Here is a 14,646-nt window from a genome sequence, read left to right as displayed (position 1 = left end):
TGATAAAATCCCGAATGGGATAAGTATGACCATTCACAGTATATTCTGTAAATTTCCTCACTGGGCTCTTCACTGTCTTACACATTAGGCATTCGCCGCATCGATGAAAACCCTTCGTTCTTACACTCTGCCTTATTTCTGTATCTAGACTACTTTTTACAAGTTGGTTTTTTAAAGATGGTGCCTTTCTATAGATAAAGGTGGGTCTATTAGGTAGCACATCACCTATTACTGAGTCCTGCTTCAGGATATTCCAGTTAGTGATAAATATTTTTTCTATTCCTTTAAAGGACTTACTAAATTGACTTATAAAAGCCCATTTAAACCGATCCTCATTAGTATTCGATTTTTCTTTAATTTCCAACAACTTAATCCTTTCTACATCATCAACTTTTTTTCTCGCTATATCTACAGTTCCTGATGTATACCCCTTTTGCAATAGCCTGCCTGAAAGATCATCTAATTGTTGGTTACATGTATCTACATCCGAACAGTTTCTTTTGACTCTTATAAACTGGCTGAATGGTATCCCATCCAGCCAGTTTGAATGATGTTGGCTGGTTCTGTCAATGAAGCTGTTTGAATCAGTTTCTTTCCTGTAGGTTTTGGAATGGACCTGACCATCCGAGATATAAATACTTAGATCGAGAAAAGATACTTCCTTGTTACTTTTGGTGAACGTAAATTTAATATCCATATTATTGGAATTTAATGTGTTGCAGAAGAGTAACAATGACTCCTCGTCACCCCGCCAAAAAAAGAGTACATCATCTATATAGCGCCGCCAGGACACCAGGCCCGCCGCCAGAGTGCCATTAGGCCAAATCTGGATGTCCTCCCAGTACGCCATAAACAGATTAGCATAACTGGGGGCGAACCTGGTGCCCATGGCGGTGCCAACCCGCTGTAGATAAAATGTACCGTCAAAGAAAAAATAATAATAATTTTTCAGGTGCCTTCAAGGAACAATCAGGCCTGCTGGGTCCTATATGTGAAGGAAAAGATTCCTCAGATAACCAACCCTTCTAACCTGCTCTCTCAAAAACTGAGGACTATCATCCATATTAGGGTGAATGTATTTATTCTTTACCAGTATGTTTTTTGGTCTGCACATGTGGTGTCATGGTGCTTGGTGAGCGCTGCAGTTTTGTGTACATTATCTCTTTTTTCTCCTATTGTCTTTGAGGTGTGGGATACACTTCTATTTGTACACATTGTAGCTGAACATCAAGTTTTGTTGCGCATATTTACCAGGGACATTTGATGTTGTATAGTGTATTTTTTATCTCAGTTCTTGGTTACTTTGCTGCAAACATGTTTTCTTTTAGGGAAAATAGAAAGGATTTACTAAAAACTATGTTTTCAGAAATTGGGGAACATGTAGATATTAATGATGAGAATCTCAATTCCGCTTTTAAAAAATTAGAGGGGGTGATGTTGAAGGAGAACAGAATGTGGTGGGAGGTAGTGACGTTGGAGCGCTACCAAGAAGCCCATCTTATACCTAAAAGTCTAAAAATTCTAAAACCTCCGTCCTTCAACTCACCCAACTCTGACTTTAGAGAGGAATGGGACAAAATCCTCTATTCATGCTCAGCAGCTCTAATAGATATGATCATTAGAGAGAGAAAAGCTAATCTGGTAAAATTAAATGAAGAAATATCTATCCTTCAAAGTCTATTACATCCGTATAAAGACTTAGAGGAATTTGGCATACTAGAGAAATCTCTGTTGCAAAAAATGAATAAGAGTACAAGTGAATTGAGAGAGAGGAAACAAAAGAAATTTAAAAGAGACTCTGTTAAAGTACAATCTCCAGACTCTGAAATAGAAGTACCACCAGTAAGGGAGGTAGAACAGAGGCTCCCTATGAAGAAAGCACAATCTAGGAATGTAAAGAATAGATCCATTGGTTTTGATAGAAACCCAAAAGGAGACAACTATCGTAACTATAACCATAGATTAGAAAACCTCCCCACATGGAGGAAAAATAATCATACAGGTTATCAACCTAAACGTGAGACAGCTCCCTATCCTCCAAGGGAGAATTACACCATGAGGTCCTATGGAGATCAATGGAGGAACTATGAATCCCGAGGGGGGAGAAATAATGAACAAAATGAGAGAAGGAATTATCAGTATTATCCTAGACACAATGTGACCAACACTACAAATAGATCATTCGAGATAAAAACCTCCAATAGATATATACCATTAAGAAATAGAGAGGAGGAGAATTCCACTTCTTTTTTAGAATTTGGCCCAAGGACCCCATTGAGAAGGAGGTAGGAAACAGTGATATGGCCGCGATTACCAATCTGAAAAAACACACAAAAATAAAAAGAGGTACAAGGGCAGGCAAAAAGACTAAAACTAAAACATTTAAAAATAAAGTTAAAACTCCATCTGAAAATATCACAGGTAACAAGGATCCTAATCCAGCTCAAGAGCCAATTATTGAAGTATCCTCAGAGAGTAAGATTTTCAATTTGTCCGATAGATCTTTATCTATTCATGAGACTAAAGTGTTACAGAAAGGTCTCAACTTTGCCCCTTCTAGTAAACCTAATTCATTCAACATATTTCTAGATGTCCAAAAGTTCATTCGAAAGCTCACCATAAAACGTTTCTTTCAAAATAGGGAGACTGATAGTCCAGGAGTAGAGACTTCGGGGGAAGTGTCTCGCTTTAAAGCCCAATCTACCTTTTACCCCACCCAGTCCAGAGGAAATTGCCTTGAGGTTTTCAACAAAGTGGTCTGTGAACAAATTGAAAAGGAAATACAAAAACTCCCCAAAAATAAAAACAATAGACTTAACTTAACTAAAAAGGAATTTGAGGCTATAAAATCACTAAGAGAAGACAAGGACTTGGTGATTAAACCAGCCGATAAGGGTGGAGGTGTGGTCCTTATGAGGAGGGAGACATACATGAAGGAAGTATATAAGCAACTAAACGATGGTGTAACCTATCAGAAACTCAGGACGGATCCTACAGTGCGGATTGCCAAAGCACTGTTGGATCTAAGCACTAAAGCATTGGATAATAATATCATCTCAAAAGGTGAATTTGAGTTTTTGAATATAAAAAATCCATCTACCCCCACCATGTATGTTCTCCCAAAAGTCCATAAGGACCCCCTCCACCCTCCGGGCAGACCGATAATATCGGGCTGCAATAGTCTAACTAGTAATCTTTCAGCAATGGTTGACTATTATCTGCAGCCACTGGTGATGACGACTAGATCTTTTGTCAAAGATACAGCAGACATTTTAAGAAGCCTAACAGTATACAAATGGGAGGCGGGGGATTTTCTCTGTACCGCTGACGTGTGTACATTATACACAATTATAGATATTGAGAAAGGACTGACAGCAGTCTCTTATTTCTTAAACCTTAGTGGTTACAGTGACCTTACCAAAACCTTTATACTGGACAGTATTAGGTTTATTTTGCTTAATAATTATTTTTTCTTTGACGGTACATTTTATCTACAGCGGGTTGGCACCGCCATGGGCACCAGGTTCGCCCCCAGTTACGCTAATCTGTTTATCGCGTACTGGGAGGACATCCAGATTTGGCCTAATGGCACTCTGGCGGCGGGCCTGGTGTCCTGGCGGCGCTATATAGATGATGTACTCTTTTTTTGGCGGGGTGACGAGGAGTCATTGTTACTCTTCTGCAACACATTAAATTCCAATAATATGGATATTAAATTTACGTTCACCAAAAGTAACAAGGAAGTACAGATGTAGCCACCTTTATCTTGAGTGGCCGCGGCGGTTGGCCCGTTCGACCATACGCAGCGTACTGTGGCGTAGCGAGGCGCGCCTAGCCACAGAGAGGCTATCTAATCGCACGGAGACAGACATTTGACGTTTGGCGTTACCTTTACGTGTAATACCTGCGATCAGCCACCAGATGTCGCTTTTTACAATCACCACTGCGCATGCGTGTGGTCTCCCGTAAAATACAATACTGACATACATAATAAGGACTACTTTACTAAGGCGTCTCATTACGCTGCATACAGCAAATACTGTACTCATTACGCTGCATTATTTAATACAGTACTGTACAGTATATACAGTACGACACCGACGCAAATACAGTAGTACAGCATACAGTATATGATCCATCTACAATACTTTATGAATACTGTATGTGAGCGTCCGAGTCCCGCAGACAAAACACTACTGTAAAACCAGTAGTGTACACTGTCGCAAATGGATGTGTGTTACAAGTTCACTATTGCCTCTCAAGATTAGGAATTTTCTACAGTATGTTATCGTCTTAATCCCGTAGCCATTACAGCATAATCAAAACCAACGGATTTATACATTTGTCTGCGGCGAAGTGGTGAAGTGTTTCGCTTCCTATACTCAGAGTCCAGGGTTCGATTCCTTAAGTACTAATGCATGTTACTGTAGTTTTTTTCAGACACTTTATTATTTTTTTTATTCACCCCCACCTCGTGGCAGGCAGCAGTTGGGTATGGAATGAGAAATGGCATAAGCTGTGCAAGCTACGGGGCGATGCTGAAGGAGCGTCACAATCCCCTAGCCAAAATACACAGAGATACTGTAAGCGTATACTGTAAGATACTGTAAGCGTGAGATACTGTATTGAGCTAGGGGATTGTGACGCTCCTTCAGCATTGCCCCCTGAACTGTGAAATGTACAGTATGCCATATTGTATCTCACTCCATATCCGAGCGCTGCCACGTGCTGGGAGTTCACGGTCGGCGGCCATGTTGTCAGGTTGCTAAGCGATCCAGCTCGGTATACCGTAATGTGCATAGACCTCGCTTATCCCAATGTAATTGAGCTAGGGGATTGTGACGCTCCTTCAGCATCGCCCCGTAGCCTGCACAGCTTATGCCATTTCTCATTCCATACCCAACTGCTGCCTGCCACGAGGTGGGGGTTCCGGAGGTGGGGGTTCATGGGTAGTGGTCGTTTTGACAGTGTGCTATGCGATTGAGTCATTGCAACACACCACCAAGCGGTTCAAGTCAGCGGCCTGGACGACCGAGGCCTGGAGGACCGCAGAGGAGGCCTGGAGGACCGCAGCGGACTGGACGAAGTCAGCGGCATGGACGACCACAGAGGCCCTAGGCTACGGAGCAAGTAATAGTCCAGATTGTACAGACTATGGGGCAATGCTGAAGGAGCGTCACAATCCCCTAGCTAAAATACACAGTATGCATATTATGGTACAGTACACCGGACTCGATGACATACTGTAGCACACTGGCAAAATGGCCGCCGCCCCTGAACCCTTGTGCAGGTTATGGGGCAATGCTGAAGGAGCGTCACAATCCCCTAGCCAAAATACACAGGGGAGGGATAAGCTACTGTAGGATTGCATACAGTATTACGGTACACCGGACTCAATCGCATAGCACACTGTCAAAACGACCACTTTGTGCAGGGTACGGGGCAATGCTGAAGGAGCGTCACAATCCCCTAGCTACAATACACAGGGGTGATAGAGATAATCGAGTGGCTGGAGGGGGGTCCCCTTGATTTAAGGGGCCCCCACTCCTCCAGGGTACTCCGGCCAGGTGTGACTAGTTGGGTATTTAATTCCATGGCCGCAGGGACCGGTATAAAAGTCTCCCCCGGCTGTGCATTATCTGTCCAGCTAGTGGAGCCCAGTGCTGATTCAAAAAATATGGGGAACCCCTACGCTTTTTTTGTCCCCCTTATTTTTTGCACCAGGACCAGGCGCAGAGCCCGGTGCTGGTTCTAAAAAGATGGGGGATCCCGTGTCCATTTTTTCCGTATTCCTGCCGGAATTCGACTGCAATTGCATATACAGTACTGTACCCCTTAATGTCACTGCTTACAGTATACAGTATTTAGACATGAGCTTGTGTACAGTATCTGTCATGAGGTGCTTTTTTCACTGACACTATAACTTTTTTCTATTGTGATATACTGTACAGAGGCGGCAAACTAGCGAAACGGGAATAATCAGCTTCTGCAGAATAAAATGAGATGCTACAGTACATGCCTATATTCTGTGAGTGACTGCGGCTCTATGAAATTAAATCAGAAAATTTAAATATGAAATGCATTACTAATGTGTGGCATTACTGTACTGTATGTGTACTGTATAAGGTGTACTACAATATTTTCTGGTGTAACATAAGGAAAGGGCACTACTGCATGGTCTAATGCAGTGGTTCTCAAACTTGGTCCTCAGGACCCCACACAGTGCATGTTTTGCAGGTAAACCAGCAAGTGCACAGATGTATTCATTACTAACTGACACATTTTAGAAGGTCCATACAGTAGGTGGAGCTAATTTTTTCACTTGTGATTCTGTGAGACCTGCAAAACCTGCACTGTGTGGGGTCCTGAGGACTGAGTTTGAGAACCTGTGGTCTAATGTAAATAAAGATGAATGTGGTGGGGTGTAATGTGAATAAGGGGCATTACTGTTAGGAGTAATGTGGTACTATGATATGATGTCATGAGAATAAGAGACACCACTGCATGATATAATGTGAATAAAGTTGCAGTACTGTGTTGTGTCATTTCATCTTCGGGTATTATTGTGTTACCATGCCCCTTCCCAGCAAGAACATACTGTACACTGTTTTGGGCTGGCACTAAATGTGCACATTGTTCTTATTTAGATTATAGGGGGTAGGAGCGCCAAAATGGGTGATGGTGCTGGGAAAGGGGTGCAGGGTTAGAGGTGGAACTACGTAGCATCTGTGCAAGAGGGCATCAGCCAAAATCTAGCCTAGGGCATCATGTTGGTCAGGTTTGGCTCTGATAATACTGTATACTGTACTCTTACTGTACTTTGCATTCAATACAGATACTGTTTGCACACAGGTTTTACATGAATCATTGGCAATGCTGCAGGAGTGTCTCATTAGGCAATCTAAAATATACCACGACTATGGGTGGGGATACAGTAGGGAAGTTCTGTCACCATAAGCTGTCTGCTGTGTATAGCATATTTCCATCTGAGATGCATTTGTGTGTTTGTAATAAGAAAAAAACATTTTACTGTACATTTAGTGGATACAGTATTTCTCCCCCATAATGACGTATCATACTGTACAGGTACCCTCATGTACTGTACCGTACCATACTGTAAAATTGAATATTTATTGGAAAAACATCAATATTAATGTAAAAATAAAGTATTACAACATCCGATTCCATGTACTGCACTGATCAAAATGTACAGTACTCTTATTCAGGACTTATAAAACTGAAAATAACTGTTCATACAGTACACATCAATAACATTACTACTGTATAATATTCTACATTAGTTTATGCAATAATCAGACAAAGGCAATTTTATCATTTTTTTTAATAATGCACCAATTTAAAATTTTAAACAGAAAATACAGAACTACATATTTGTGGCTTGACCATTTCTTTCAACTACAACAGGTAATACTTTATACAGGTGATTTATATAATTATTACAATGTTCAGGTGTGAGTACTTCTAGCCAAAATTTCTTTATCCCATCCACCAGTTGCTGTTTTGTTGTTGGCTTTGCAACACTCCTAACGTACCTCTTCAATTGAGCCCACACTAATTCGATTGGGTTCATGTCTGGTGATCTAATAAAAAAAAAAAAAAAAGCGTATAGAAAAAATTAATTACATTACAGTAAATAGAGAAAATTAAACATACAATATTGTACTGTTTATTAAACAAAAATTTTTTTTACAGTACTAGAGTGCTATCCAAAATTTTACTTGTACACTGTTGAAAGAATACTCACTCTGGTGGTGTGCGTTCCCAATTCATACCTTTCTCTTCCATAAATTTGGCTGAGGCGGAGTGTTTAGGATCATTGTCTTGGAATATCCTATGGTGAGTTGGGTAATATTTATTCACAAATGGCACCATACATTTCTCTACTATTGTTTCTTGGAAATATTTCTTATCCATGATTCCTACAGATTTTTAAAAGTTTATTGAAGAAAAAAAAGGTGTTTTTTTTTTTAAATAAAGTTTGAAAGTTAATTAAAACAAAAAAGTAGTTTGTTCTCCGTTACATTCTTTTCTTGTGTACTGTATATAGATATCTGTGGGGAAAAAAAAAAAAAAAGTATTAAAGTAAAGACACTCATGTTCATTTGTTTTCCAAGAAAATTTGTGGAACCACACAGCCCAGCAATAAGTCATGCTGGGCTGTGTGGTTCCACAAAAGGCATGCGGTACAAAGTGAAATAGTGGTGTCAGTGGTCAGCACTTTGACACGCTAACAATTGTGGAACCACACAGCAATGGCTGACACACATAAAATGGCTGACACACACAAAATGCCTGACACACACAAAATGCCTGACACACACAAAATGCCTGACACACACATGCTGGAGTGAAAACACATGTTTGCCAAACAGTCGACAGCACATGTCGGCAAGATGGCCGACCAAACTTGCTCCAAATCACCCCAAACTGGCCAGAAAGCACCCCAGCACACTCAGGAGGTACTGTACACCACAGCTAAATTAGGAGAGAATTTCATTACAAACAGCCAGATCTTGCAGATTATCTGCCAGATAATTGTATGGTGTACAGTATGCCTATCTTATACAGTAGAAAAAGATACTATACAATGGAGTACAAGAACAAAAATTTTTATTAAATAAAATTAAATAAAACTTAATAAAATATTAAAATAGTGGTCCACTAGGAGGTGGACCACCACCCGCTGGAGCTGGATGGCACGCTGCAACTGTTCTGTGGGAAAAAAAGGACAGTATTACAAAACAAATACTGAATACTTTACAGTGTAGTAATGGCAATACAGTACTGTACTTTACTCTATATTAGACAATATTGTTATTTACAATGTACAGTACTGTATTGTCAGTACAGTAAATCAAACACTACTGTATGCTGTCGAGGTAATTTAAACATTGCTTTAGTTTACCTCTTGTATAAGTGGGCTGCTGCCTGCCCGCTTCTGGGCCAGCCCACCTATCTTGCCCCTGTCTGGGGCCCCCATAAATAATTGGCACTATATTGGAGAAAAAAAAACATTTAGTCACATTCAAATAGTAAACAATTATTACTGTATACTGTAGGTACAGTATTATACTGTATTGCTGGTATTCAAAATATAAAGTACTGTACAAGAGTTTAGCTTCAATAGGTCATAAACAAATTGTCAAAGGAATTAAACACCACAGTACAAATACTGTAGACATTTACTGTACAGTATGTATTAGCAGTCATGACATTTCATGACCGCTTCAGAAAAAAGAGGGTTACAGTACTGTAGGTGGTGTTGTAGGGAGTACTATCCATAATAGTGGACTGTACTCAGAGCCAGCCATAAATAATATGATTCCCTAGTCAAGTTTTTGGATGCTGCCCCCTTGCACAGATGCTATTTCCGCCTCTGAGCCTGTACCCCTTTCCCAGCACCATCACCCCTCAACCATAGCAGTCGTCATTTTGGTGCTCCTCCAACTTACTGTACTGTATGTTTAAAATAGCAACAGTGTGCACATTCGGTGTGCATCCCAAAACGGTGCATGTTCTTGCTGGGAAGGGGCAAGGCCACACAGTAATTCCCCAATCTGAAATGACGCCACACAGTACTGCAACTTTATTCACAACATATCATGCAATAGTGTCTCTTTTTCTCGTTACATCATATGATAGTACCACATTACTCCTCAAAGTATTCCCACTTATTCACATTGCATCACATCATATTGCTCTTTGTTCACATTAGACCACACAGTAGTGCCCTTGCTACAGTATATGTTACACAACAAAGTACTGTATACACATAATGCTGCACATTAGTAATGCATTTTGTATGCACAGAATATACTGTAGGCATGCTGCATATCATATTAATCAGCAGAAGCTGCTTGTGCCCCTGGGCATTTGGCAAGTATGCCTATGCCTAGGGCAGGCTCAGACTGGAGATCAGTACGTAATCCCGCTGGACGGGATCCCGGCAGTCAAAATACAGACGCCGGAATCCTGACCACACAATCCCGACAGGGGCGGCGAGCGGAAAGCAGCCCCTTGCATGCTTGCTTCGCTCGCCACGCGGTGGGCACGGTGCCTCGCTACGCTCTACACACTATTATATCAGTAGTCAGGAAACGCAGCATGCATTTGTGGAGTGAAGAGGGTGAAAAAGGAGAGAAAGTACAGTTTGTACTGTAAGGTTATGTCAGAGGGTGTGAAGATGATCAGCTCAGTGTTATACATGTTACAGTAAGTTAGAATACAGTACAGTGCATTATGTATTTCTATTTTATTACCAGGTGTCTCCTCCACTGGTTGGCGACGGACTGTAAAAAGATAAAATACAGTTAGTCATATCAGTTGGACTTAAAGTAATGTTGGAGAAAAAAAATACTGTAATTGCAGTACCAACTATTGCTACTGTACAGTATATTTATTTACCAAAATGGTATTCTGGCTCGTCGTCTGTGGGTAAAAGAGAAGAATATTATAAGATACAGTATACAGTAAAAAGTATAGTAATAGTAAACTAGTGTCCAGGCCTAGTGACAGGTGGGTAAAAAAAAGGTATGCTTGTGACAGGCATGGTGATTCCAAGGGACCCCACCGAGACCATCAGAAAATTTGTGAGTGGCCCGTATGCCGGTGATTATGACTAGACTAAGGTAGCAACTCTTTTTTGCTTTGAATTATGCATACTGTACAGTACTGTACTGTATGTGCATATTGTACAGTACACTTAAAATATTTAGCAGTTACTGTAGTGGTAATTTGTAGTGGCAAATATGAGAATTCTAACTACAGTATATGAAGATACTTCTCTGACAATTACAAATATTACCTACTGTACTGCATTATCGTCTGTAAGTGTAACTACTGTAGATAAATGTTAATGTGGAATGTGATTGGTTGCTACTGTATGGGCAATATCACCAGTTCAAACAAAAACAATCATCTAAAGTCCCCCATCCACTATTCCGATTTGTGCAATTTTTATCCGATTTCTACGCATTTTCCAGAAAAATCTGATGAAAAGTGCTACTCTGGTGGAATCAAATCAATGTCAGTGATAATTCTTACCACTAAATGCCGCCTCATCATATGCATCATCCTCCTCGGCGGCCTGTTCCAGTGTAGGAACTATGAAAAAACATTAATGCGAAAAAAAAGGTTCATTCCAGGAAATACACTACTTTACACCTAACCGCTAGAATCCTGACTGCTGGTCATGCAAACCCAACCCATTGGTTTAACCAGAGCCGGCCCTAACCAAAATGATGCCCTAGGCAAGATTTTGGCTGGTGCCCCCTAGCACCACCGCTGGTTCCGCCTCTGACCTGACACCTCTTTCCCAGCACCATCACCCCTCACCCATAGCAGTCCTAATTTTGGTGTTTGTAACCCCTATATTTTGGGAACAGCCCAAAAAGGGGTGTGTTTTTGCTGGCAAGGGGCATGGCCACACAATAGTAACCCCAATTCCAATTACGCCACACAGTACTGCAACTTCATTCACATTTGATCATGCAATAGTGTCCATAATTCATATTACATCCCACAGTAGTATCACTTTACCTTATAAACATTACTCCTCACAGTAGAGCCCTTTATTCACAATACATCACACTGAATTGCTCCTTATTCACATTACACCACACCCTATTGCTCTTTATTCACATTAGATGACACAGTAGTGCTCTTTCTATATGCAATGCCACATAGTAGAGCACCTTATACACATAATGCCACACATTAGTAATGCATTTATGCACATAATCCCACACAGTAATGCCCCTTACACATATGAGACACATTATTAATGTCCTTATAAACATAATGCGCCTTACACATTATGCCAACCTTTATTAATGCCCTTTTACACATAATGTCCTTTACACATATGATGCACATTATTAATGCCCTTATACACATAATGACACACATAGTGCCCCCTACACATTTGCTGCACATTATTAGTGCCCCATTACACATAATGACACGCATACAGTAGTACCCTTTTACACATATGCCGCACATTATTAATGCCCTTATACACATAATGACACGCATAGTGCCCCTTACATATATTCCGAACACTACTGCACAACCAACCCACTCACATGCACACAGCAATCACACTGCCACTAACACTGTGACCTCTGCCTCCTCCTGGATACAGGTGTGTCCTCCTAAATCTTGATTCAATGCTAACGTCTGGTACCTTTTTTTAATCAAAATGCATCTTATTTTGGCTAGGATGCACAAGCAACTTCTACTGATTAAAATGATATGCAGCATGATTATATACTGTGTGAGGCTGTGTCTGCATATGAAATGCTACACACAGAATATAGGCATGCCGCATATCATTTTAATCAGCAGAAGCTGCTGATGCCCCTAGGCAGATCAAATGCCCTAGGCAATTGCCTAGTTTGCCTATACCTATGGCCGGCTCTGGGTTTAACACAATGTACAGTACAGTACAATACTTTAGTTTACTTACCAAGTTGGGGAGAGGGCTTTTTCTCCCCTTCCTCATCCCCTTCCTCATCACTGTCAATAATCACTGAGTGGAAAATAAAAAAATATTATAAACAAAATACAGTAGAGTACAGTTACTACAAAATTGCACAGTAGTACAGTGCTACAGGAGGCAGAGATATATTCATAATACAGTAGGAGCAGAATGACTGTCCAGTGGTAGGGGACATACAGTACTGTACTGTGCCTGTATTTAACTCGTGTTGGAGGAGAGGCGATTTCGCACACAGAGGCGAAAAGGGGTCTTCACAGTGAGGGAAATACTGTACAGTACATGTTTGGAATTCCCTGCCTGAAAAGTAATAAAAGTGGACTTGGTCAATACTTTTAAGAATGGGCTTGTGAAAATCCTACTGTACTTACTATACTGTGGCGGCTCCGACGAATCAGAGTCCACGTAAGTGACATCTGTGTTGAATATAAAAAAAACAAAAAGAAAAGTCAATGGGATTTCTGCAATCAGGATACCGCTGTCGGTCACTTGACTGCTGGAATCCTGACCACTGGTCACGCAAACCCAAGCCATTGGTACTGTTAATAAATCAATGAATGTAGAATGTAGAGTACTGTACAGTAGATTACAATTCTTACCAGGCTGGCCTGAAGGCTCCCCCATTTCCTCCTCCTCTGTATCAATAACGAGGCGGTCTGTGTGTACAAGATAACAAGTATTGTAAAATAAAAAAATTACAGTAATACTGTAGGAAACTAGTGTGTCTGTAACAAAAATAATGATTACCACTTCCAGAGCTCTGCTGGTCAGACGGTGTTGGTGGTGGTGGTGGTGGTGGTGGTGGTGGTGGTACTGTGAGAAAAAACAACAGTGCTGTAAGTGAAGCTGTCAATTTGAAACATGTACTGTACAGTATCCAGGACACATGTACAGTAGTGTAACAACGATGACAGTAGCACCAGAATTCTCGTTACACAATACCTGGCAGCGCAGCAGCAGGTGGTGGTGGTGGTGGTGGTGGTGGTGGTACTGTGGGAAAAAAAATAACAGTACTGTAAGTGAAGCTGTCAATTGGAAACATGTACTGCACAGTATCCAGGACACATGTACAGTAGTGTAACAACGATGACAGTAGCACCAGAATTCTCGTTACACAATACCTGGCAGCGCAGCAGCAGGTGGTGGTGGTGGTGGTGGTGGTGGTGGTACTGTGGGAAAAAAAATAACAGTACTGTAAGTGAAGCTGTCAATTGGAAACATGTACTGCACAGTATCCAGGACACATGTACAGTAGTGTAACAACGATGACAGTAGCACCAGAATTCTCGTTACACAATACCTGGCAGCGCAGCAGCAGGTGGTGGTGGTGGTGGTGGTGGTGGTGGTGGTACTGTGGGAAAAAAAATAACAGTACTGTAAGTGAAGCTGTCAATTTGAAACATGTACTGCACAGTATCCAGGACACATGTACAGTAGTGTAACAACGATGACAGTAGCACCAGAATTCTCGTTACACAATACCTGGCAGCGCAGCAGCAGGTGGTGGTGGTGGTGGTACTGTGGGAAAAAAAATAACAGTACTGTAAGTGAAGCTGTCAATTTGAAACATGTACTGCACAGTATCCAGGACCAAAAAGGGGTCCGGCCAATAAACAATCTGCATCAGAGAAGCAAGATACAGTATGCTTAAAGTATACAGTACTATATACTACAGTAGATCGCCAACAAACGTAAATTAACAAACAACTATCACTGGAATTTACCATCCTCATCCCGTAGCGAAGCACGGGTATTCAGCTATCTACAATGTTATTTATACTTTGTGTTTAATATTTACATTTAGTTTTGTAAACAGACATTCTTAACATTAACGGATTGCAGCGAGTTATCTGTGATGGTCAGGACAGGGGGTTGGGACTATAGAAATCACTATGTACTGTACACTACTGTATTTGACAATACTTACCAGCTTGGCGGCGCCTGTCCCGCCTCCTGTGACGTCGTGCTACCAGCCCTGTAAAAATATATATACAGTATAATGGCAGCATACTGTACAGCCAATGAAATTCAACATTGACAGCATCTTTATGACATCACAATAAATGGAATTGTTCATTCTAGTACCCTGCACCTAATCACTCAGGAGGGCATAGTGTACTGTACTGTCT

At 41.0% G+C, this 14,646-nt stretch overlaps 2 long non-coding RNA genes across 2 annotated transcripts; both read right to left on the bottom strand.

Annotated features, from left to right (window-relative positions):
• Positions 1-8,926: 8,926 nt before the first annotated feature.
• LOC134911804 (uncharacterized) lies at positions 8,927-11,214 on the bottom strand. The gene is made up of 4 exons (XR_010176854.1): positions 11,065-11,214; positions 10,426-10,449; positions 10,281-10,310; positions 8,927-9,013 (listed from the first exon to the last, which is right to left on the bottom strand). It is a non-coding gene; the product is annotated as an uncharacterized LOC134911804 (long non-coding RNA).
• A 1,250-nt stretch (positions 11,215-12,464) lies between these two features.
• On the bottom strand, positions 12,465-13,317 carry LOC134911803 (uncharacterized). The gene is made up of 4 exons (XR_010176853.1): positions 13,265-13,317; positions 13,117-13,173; positions 12,889-12,933; positions 12,465-12,550 (listed from the first exon to the last, which is right to left on the bottom strand). It is a non-coding gene; the product is annotated as an uncharacterized LOC134911803 (long non-coding RNA).
• Between the last annotated feature and the right edge of the window lie 1,329 nt (positions 13,318-14,646).

This window comes from Pseudophryne corroboree, chromosome 4, assembly GCF_028390025.1.
Source record: "Pseudophryne corroboree isolate aPseCor3 chromosome 4, aPseCor3.hap2, whole genome shotgun sequence".
Lineage (NCBI taxonomy): Eukaryota > Metazoa > Chordata > Amphibia > Anura > Myobatrachidae > Pseudophryne > Pseudophryne corroboree.
Note: the sequence above shows the minus strand (reverse complement) of the source record. Positions and strands in the feature narration are given on the sequence as shown.